Source organism: Pygocentrus nattereri, chromosome 9, assembly GCF_015220715.1.
Source record: "Pygocentrus nattereri isolate fPygNat1 chromosome 9, fPygNat1.pri, whole genome shotgun sequence".
NCBI classification, from domain to species: Eukaryota; Metazoa; Chordata; class Actinopteri; order Characiformes; family Serrasalmidae; genus Pygocentrus; species Pygocentrus nattereri.
In genome coordinates this window covers 17,874,624-17,884,361 of record NC_051219.1, presented here as the reverse complement: position 1 = coordinate 17,884,361, position 9,738 = coordinate 17,874,624, and positions in this window count along the sequence as shown.

Genomic DNA, 9,738 nt, shown 5'->3' with positions numbered 1-9,738 from the left:
GTTGCACCACCGACTGTCCAGGAGTTGGCGGATGCTTTAGTCCAGGTCTGGGAGGAGATCCCTCAGGAGACCATCTGCCATCTCATCAGGAGCATGCCCAGGCGTTGTAGGGAGGTCATACAGGCACGTGGAGGCCACACACAATACTGAGCCTCATTTTGACTTGTTTTAAGGACATCACAATTTGGGTCAGCCTGTAGTGTGTTTTTCCACTTTAATTTTGTGTGTGACTCCAAATCCAGGCCTCCATTGGTTAATAAATTTGATTTCCATTGATGATTTTGTGTGATTTTGTTGTCAGCACATTCAACTTTGTACAGAACAAAGTATTCAATGAGAATATTTCATTCATTCAGATCTAGGATGTGTTATTTGAGTGTTCCCTTTATTTTTTTGAGCAGTGTATATATGTATATAATCATGTCTTACAATGGCCCATACTTTGCACCATATAGTCTAGCAACTGACATTTCTATGAATATTAAATTGCAAAGAAAAGACTACAATCACTGAGTATAGGCGAGAGAATGTGATGATTTCCAGTGTACAGCACACATTATCTTTGCCGCAGCTAAACCAACAAGCAGATTATGTTTTTGCTGGTTACATAGAGCCAAAGATGAGTCATCATGTAAGAGTAGCAGCCTTGAACAACATGGTATTCCATTATTAAGCAAGTCAGATAAGAAAGAAGACATCAGATTACAAAATGTTGCAACACCCTGCACATAAAGGAGCCAATTTAACCACTAGAACAAAAAAAAGCAGATTGGAGAGGAAATAGGCTTCATGAGATGAAGATTTCATGGGGTCAAGAAAAAAACAGTGTAAGAACTTATAATAAATCAGGTTATGGTCAGGGCTGTTAGAGGTCGCATCCAATAGGAAATGGGACATAGAAAATAAGGATGAAAGAGAAGTAGCAGATGAGATGGATAAGTCATGGGCTGCGTCCAGAAACCTTTGCTACTGTTTTCCTCCCTATACTACTCCTCTTTGAATTGAACTCATCTAAGAGTCTGCATTAAACCTAGGCGAGCCAAAGCGAAACTGGATACAATACATAAGGCCAGCATTGTGGAATTAATTTTTTTAAATGTAAATAACCATTTAAAATTGGTATTGTGTTTATGGATTAGTCATCTTATTCAAGCAAAAACTTTGTCTCTTCATTTTCTCATTTTTCACCTGTTCACATAATTTGAAATCTCCAGTTAACTTTTGCATTGTTTCAAAATTTAATGACAAACTGATTAACAGAAATGGCCTGAAATTATTTCAAAATCTTGCTTGCATTGACTTCCATTGCAATTTAAGAAAGCTTTTTCCTTCTTCTACAAATTTACCATTTTGGAGATACAAGGTTTTGTTCCAACAGCAACGATATGGACCATAGCAACAAACAGCGACAATATGGACCTGCGAAATATGGGCTCCTATGTAAATAACATTTACATGCTAAATAAAACTCCTTACTTTCAACAAAATGAGGAAAATTCAGTTGTCCCTGATATGGGCCCTTTAACCAGCATAAGCTCTGCTGGCTGTGGTCGTGACAGTGACCGCGTGTGCTGAAGGACTCCAGCAGAGCACGAGCTCATCTTGCATTTTTTTCCTCGCGCTGCTGACCCAGACCTGCGCAAACAGTGATAGCGCTTTATGTTAGCTTACTTTTCTGCAGCATGGTTCCTGCTCTCTGGAAAGTCTCAAACACTGAGAACATAGCACTATTACTCAGGGGATGTGTTTTAAATTAAAGTGTTAAGTGTGTAAAACAGCTAAACAAATAAATGAAAACCCGTGGCCTTCATGATAATTGGTAGGCTAGCCTTGTAAAAAGTAATGAAAAAAACATATTTAAATGTGTGTTTACTGTTTATTATGTTGATCTTGAGGGGAAAAAAAACATTTAAAAAATTGTTGTGATGTTAGATCAGAACAGGCATCAACACTAAAAAACACATTAAAAAGAAGGCTTTTACTTAACAGAGAAAACTAGGCTAAGAGCGGCATCCTGGAAGTTGAGGCTTGTGACATATTTTTTCCTTAAAAGCTTTTAAAGCATCAAAACATATCATTCATATATGGAGACTAAGCAGCAAAAACAGCCCAATTTGAATGCATATTTGTCTACTTAGCTGCCTTTTCAGTGACCGGGAGTTTAGTGAAGTTGATGTTTCAGACCAGATTGCTTTTTGGATGCGGCACAATGCAGTGCAGCCAATCAGAACTGAGATCAATTACATATGCACTATATGGTTAATAGTATGTGGACATCTACATAACATCACACCTATATTAGATTGTTGTACATCCTATTCCAAAACCACCGGCATTAGTATGGCAATGCCCCTGACTCATTGTTACTACAACAGCTCCATTCTTCTGGGAGGGTTTTCCACGAGATTTTAGAGTGTGTCTATGGGAATTTAACTTCAGCCAAAAGAGGATTTGTGAGAACAGGCATTGATGTTGGATGAATAGGCCTGTCTAGCAATCGATGTTCCAATTTATCCCACAAGTGTTCAGTGGGGTCAAGGTGAGCCACTGGAGTTTATCTGCACTAAATTCTGGCCTTTATGGACAGTCAAGCTGGGACAGAGTGGGAAGCATACAATTGGCTAAAGTGTCTTTGTATGCTGTATCACTAACATTACGCTACTTTGAAACTAAGTAGATGAGCCCAAACTCTGAAAAACAACCCCAGACCATTATCCCTCCTCCACCAAAATTTACTGTTAACACTATGCAGTCCAGTAGGTAGCCAAACCTAGTGTATGCAACTGCTCAATCATGGAAATCAATTTCATTAAGCTTCCATTACACATTTCTTGAGCTAGTTTTTGCTTCCAGAGGCAAAATCTCTAGTGAGCAATGCAACACAGGATAGGTTATTTTTTTATATGCGCTGTTTAAAGTCAATGAGCTCTTCAGTATGACCTATTGTACTGCTAATGTTTGTTGATGGAGACTGCATGGCAATGTGTTTGATTTCATACATGTGTTAGCAATGAGTCTGGCTAAACACCTGAACTCAATAACTAGGAACACATACTTTTGGCCATATAGTGTATTAGTCTTAAATATTCAGTAATAAGAACAACCTAATAGAGTTGATAAAGAGAATAAGATATAAAGAGAACAGGGAATAAAGAGAGGTTGCAAAATAGTAGCGGAAAATGAATTATGACGTTTTTGGTACACAAACCCACAAAAAATTTTGTAAGCAGACCTCAGGGAAACATTTAAATACAAGAAAAATGCAGGACATGAGCGTCTTAAAAAATAAACTCAGGGACCAGTTCAGTCCAATTCAGAGACCCAAATGTTGCCATTCTCTCAATGCAGTTTTGATTAAAGATGGGCAGAGCTCCAGTCTGTGATGATTATTTTACTCAACTGCTTTCTTTGGCTGGCAATCACTTTGCCTGTCCAAGTCCAGCATTTGTTCCCATGCAGGTCCTGTCTAGTCCACTAAAGCTGGATAATTACACTGGTTATGCATTTCTCTACAGAAAGAATGCAGAGAGACACATTACAACAGAAAACAGGACAAAGAACATAATAAATAAAACAATAGGACCGCATTTGTCCCCGTCCTCTAGAGACTATAACACGGATTTTTTTCATTTTCGGTTGGGGTTGCAACCATGCAAGACCATCTCAGAACATTGTGCATTTTGTTAAGGTATCCAGGTTGAATGACATTTTCATCAAAATGCTGTGAAATGGTGTGCAATGAGGTTTGAGGTATGTTTTCTTTCGTTTGATGGGATTGTCAGAGATGTTCCCCAATCAGCAGTGATGTGCACATAAACTCTGCCGTATTAAAAAAGCAGTGCACACAATGGATTCTAAAAAAGTCCTCTAAAAATACAACTGCTTCAGCTTGGTGCAGGCAACAATTAAAGACATGTTTACCATATCTATTTTAGGGTAAGGTTTTTTTTAATAGTCTATGCTAGCAAGAAAACAAGAATGGCCCTCTTAGCTGCCATAGTTGCAATGCTTGCGTAGTTTCCACTGTTTCCTTTTAAATAAACATTTTGCCATTTTTCCTCAGGGCTGAATGCCCTGGTAGACAACCAAAACTGTTACCATCTGATAAACAGTACTTTCATCTTAGAGGAAGAGGAGAAAACCAAGCTCCACCCTTGTTCCAGTTTTGAAAACATCCGCAGCTGTTTCTGTTCATCCTTCCACTGTAAGGCAGCTCACTGCTATGTGTCTGTCTATGGATCTTACTGAGGAAAGCAAAGATGTTTCTCCAGACCCCAGCGTGATTGAATGTGCTTAGGATTAGCATTTGCCAAATCTAGACACGCCGATCAGACTGCCAGATAGAGATGAGTGATTCATCACTCCACAGAATGCATTAACACTGCCCCAGAGTCCAGTGGTGATATGCTTTACACCACTCCCATGTAATTTCATCCAATCAATATGAGGTGTGTCCCAATACTTTTGTCTATATAGTTTATATTTATAATTTTCTTTTTAAGTTTTTGACCAAAGAAAGGCCATTTTGCCTGGAAAATAACTAAATGAAGAGTTGTCAACAACCAAGACATTTTTATAGCCATTTATCTTTAACCAAAAATAGCAATAATTATGTAGGCATAACAGAATTGATGGTTTCTCTTATGTCTCCTTCTTTGCCAAGACGCTAAAATATGACTGTCTCTATGCCTGCCTTGCTGTTTGACGTCAAAAGAAGAAAAGCCTTAACTTTGAGTGAACTTCTCAATCCTGGTCTCATGTTCCTGGTATGCCTAAATTCTCCATTTGTTTACTTTTCGATGTTCTTCCCAGTCAGAGAGGCTTCTATTTTATTAATAGTATTTATGGAGTCGCAAAGCAATTAAAATACTGCTTCAATAATTTACAAATGGCAAACATGCCTGGCAACCAGGAGTAGGAGATTTCACCTAAGGCAAAGCTCATTTCATGCAGTTGGTCTTCCTATGCACCACCTCCTAATCCCCACTGTATTTAGCCTACCTAGCTCTCAAGATTGCTCCTCGCTAAGTGGGATGCGAGACAGTGAGTTTTTTTTTTTTGCTGTTGTAAGGCATCGGTACTCCTCCTTGAAGTTGTCACCTTGGTTACACATCTCTGAGCCTTTTGATTGGAGCTGAATAAACATTCTGCATACAGCCGCAGCCCCTCGTTAGCAGGAGTGAGCTGCATGAGCTTCACCCAATCTGCTGTCATCCGTGTCCTTACCGCAGCAAAAGGAACTTGTTATTACCCGCATGACCAACTGCATTATCACCCTTTTTAATTTCAGTTACACGGTCATTCTTTAAGTCATCATTAGCCTTGTAATAGCTATGGGTTTAATGAGAGCCTGTTTTATGCCTCTGGGATCAGAGATGCAGAGGACCAGAGGGACTGAAGAAATATAACAGTGTAGAATAACTTCATCACTTTCTTCACTGCTCATTACTGCTTATTATTCCTATTTCTACTAATACTATTCCTTATTTCAAAACAAAAAGCTCTAGTTTTACTTAAATATATTACTTTAATTATAGTGTTACTATAATACAAAACTAAGGCTCTTAAGGTTAACATGTTTGACCTTTGAGCCTCTGGACTGTTGGTAGTATTGCGGGCTGAAGCCCAGCTGGTCATGGAAATGTGCATACCTCTCGTTCAGATTTTACATGGCCTTTAAAGTCAAGATAGTCTTTTTTTTTTTTTTGGCTTGTTAGTTCATATCCTTGCTCACATTAATTTACCCCATCTACTCATATAGCTATAACAAAATGTTAGAACTCCAGGTTCAAGTCAAATCAAAGTTTATCATATATTATCACAAAGCAGGTTTACAGAAACAGCAACAAAAAAAAACTCTGGCTCCGAGCCCCCATCAGCGTCGCCAATGGTGACAATAGCAAGAAAAAACTCCCTAAGAGAAAGAGGAAGAAACCTTGATAGAAACTACAGCTCAAAAGGAGAACTCGTCTTCCTCTGGTTGACACCGGATAGCAAGCGATACCAGCAGAGAATAAGGTTTGAGTGCCAGTATAAGTAAAGATATGGAAAAGGGAAAAGCAGGAGAAGCAATGTTTATGATTAAAAAAAATATATATATTGGAGCAAATAAGACAAATGTGATTAACCATGATTAATTGGACAAATGTGATGAATCATGATTCATGATTTTAATCGTTTGAATGCTTTAATCAAAACAGTTACCCTATAATCTCCTTGTATATACACTTTCAATTATAAGGTTGCGTCAGATCCAGCACTTGATTATGGAATGGTTTGGCAACAAATTTACAGTTTTCCATTTTTCCACAAATGTAGTCGTCAGTCAAGTTTCCTGTCCAAATGTTGCTTCATTAGATCTAAACAGGTGCTAACAAAGACAAGAAGTCAGTAGTCACCCAAATCTTTTTCATAAAAAAACATACCCAAAAACTTCTCTGAACCTACTCATACTGCTTCCAGGCCTTCATTAAGGTCACGCAGACCAACCGAATTGGTTAGGGACATGGTATGACTTACTGCGTAAAAATAATTGAAGTTATTTTAGACAAGTGTTGGGCCGACTCATCTTCATGTGCACACACATCCCACAAGCATGCATAATCTGTTCTTTATTTTTAAAAAATAACTGAATTTTAAAATTTAATTTTCAAACTGATATGAGTTGGATTGTGTGCAGGAGTCACACACCTGTTGTCTTCTACTGTGTTTGAAATCACATCAATAAGTCTGTGGTTTATTAAATAAAGACATCTTAATGAAGATTTGGGTGACTATTGACTTCTGGTATTTCTGAGCAACATTAGGCTTGTGTCTTCATTTAAAACTTAATCATTTAAATTTTGCACGCCAAAAATGTCTTGGCCAGTTGACTACATCTGGGATACGTGGAAAATTGTGTAAATTCTATCTTTTGACAAATCATTTTTAGTCTCTAAATGCCAAATTCCTTACTAAGTCATGGCCACGCATTAGGATCTCGTTCCCACACTTTACTAAGTCATGGCCACAACTTAATTATCTTGTTCCCACGCCTTACTAAGTGGCCATGCATTATTTTTATTTATACAGGATGTCACTAGCGGAGCTCTATAAAAAAGAGGCCAAGTGAACAGAGAAAAGTGTGATATGTATGATAATTCAGCCAATAGCCAATAAAGCATTAGTGTTCAATAGTAGTCTGTCTCCATTCATGGCCATGGACAACTTTCTCATCTGTGATTGTTTCATGATCACAAGTTGTGCAGGTCTGACCTCCCAGAATGAGGTATGTACTACTTTGCGTGTGATTTAAGAATCATTGTATAACAATGGCACAATGGATTAAGTGCAGCTGATGTATTGTTATGTACATTGAATTTGCAACAAGCACACCCCCAATTTGTCCTCATTTACATGTAATGTACATGGATCACGTACATGCAGATGTCCACACAGTGAGCCAGTAAACTAAGTATTCAGCATGCTCATCAGTCATTGGATGTTTGCATAGGCAGAGTTTGGGGTGCTAACCAGAGCTTAAAACCAATCATTAAAACAATAAAATATTTTCTGATGGTATGTTTGAATACTTTGATCATTTTCATAAAGCACTGGCTGCTTGACTGATTATTTTGCAGTATATAAGCTTCTATTGTACTACCGCTATATTTGGACTTTTTAGGGAGGAGGGTGTATACTGCTAAATCTATAGTATAACGCAAATGTCTTTAAATGAAACATATATTTGCAGCGTTTCTTTAGCCGACACAAAAAAATAAGAGTATCCACTTCAGTACAAGCTATTGTGTGTACAGTTATTAGTCATTGTTATTTTTGAGTTATTTCTGATATTATTGATTAGATTAACATTTTCAGGAGGGGTAAAATAACATGCTGAAATGTACATGTACTAGACATGAGTAGGGCTCCAGACCAACACCATTCCTTCGTCCTGGGGGAAAAAAAATAGAGTACAGAATAATGTTTAAACCAACTAAGCCTTTTGCAGGAAAAGATACTTGCAAGAGCAGAAGCCAGGACAACCCTTATTTGTTATGTGATCCAAATGTTTCAAAGTTTTTATGCGCTTTTTGTTCGATTTCACAAATGATCTCAAATATGCTTTGACCTTTTGAAGCAGTAATTTGACCTTTTGAAGCAGTAATTTGACCTTTTGAAGCAGTAATTTGACCAGTTTTGAGGTTTTTGGTCTCTCCTCATCCAAAGAGGAGTCTAGACTTGTATGAATGCAAATAACTGCCCATTTCCTGTTTTTCGAAGGTGCTGGTAGGAGTGTTTGCTGCTTTCTCTGCTCTATCTTGTTATTCTTTTGTGCAGATTACCATCTTTGGACTTTTAGCATTTTTACATCAATTTTCTGACCATACTCCTAGTTTCCATTAGTCTGTCAATGTGAATTCTTATGTAATGTTAGCATCAAGCTATCAGTTATAGTCATTCAATTTTTTTTTTTTGCATGTTCTGCCTTAAACACAGACAATTACAGCCTGAACTAGACACTGGAGTGACATTTTTGCTTTGTTTGTTGGAGTTTTACAGTCTCTCTAGAATGTGTTTGAATGTGGTAGTACAGACTACTCAAAATTCTGCCCCAGAACACAAAAATATGATTTTGATCTATTCTTATTTATAAGGAAGCCATAAATGATAATAAATCAAAAGTAAATAAAGGTTTATGTTTACTATTTACTAGATATCTTTGATGCACATGCTAGTTCTGAAGAGCAGCAACATTCCTATATCAATATATAATAATTTTAGAGTTATTAAAAGAAGACCTGTCCACAGTCTGTTCTGTATTGAAAGAATACTGTTCTTTTTGAGGAATAAGGTGATGTTTTAAGCTTTACATCCTTAGTTACAGAGCTTTTTATACATATACTCGCATAGATACTCTCCACATAAATGCAGTAATGGACCATAGGCACTTTGTATGCATTCTGTTCTATGCATGTTCGATGTATTGCTATCTGACATTTGTCGTTTTTTGGAAATCTGTAATATGGTAGTACAAAAATTCTAAAGAAAAATATCATGTCTTATTACTTTAATATTTTAAATTGCATTCATGTTTGTTCGTTTTTTTATATTTTTTTCAACAGTATGTAATTTTAAAAAGATTAAAGATACCATTACCACTGTGTTTTGCATTAACCATGTATGTGGTAAGACAGCGCTCACACACAATGTGTTTCAAATAAACACGATATCAAATCATACCTGCATTTCCACAGAATATAAACACTTCCAACACTTGTTTTTGCCATGTTAAAGGGGTAATTTGCTAATACTTAAAGTTAAGATATTGGAATACAAATTCATTTCCCCCATATATTTTACAATACATGCATTTTAAAATCTGTTTGATTAATATGGCTGAAATGCCCTCTGTCCTGCTGCATCTGAAATGCTTTTAAGTGTTTGTAATGTATTTCAGTGCATTTGAAATGTATTTTAAATACATAAAATATATACCCATATGTTTTTTCTATATTTGTAAAGATTTGAACATCTGCAACTTTGATGGCTGAGAGACATTACTATATTTGAGAAATTCAGTTTTACTGAGCTGCTTTTAACTTTTACACTTGAAGAACATTTTAGTGCTCATACTTTTTGTATTTTAGCTTTGGTAAATCATTTGATGCTGTATTTGCTTTTCCCAGAGTGTTTTTGTTTAAAGAGTATTTACACTTGAATACGAAATGTGTGTGTTTCTAGCTCCTCTGCAGAGGA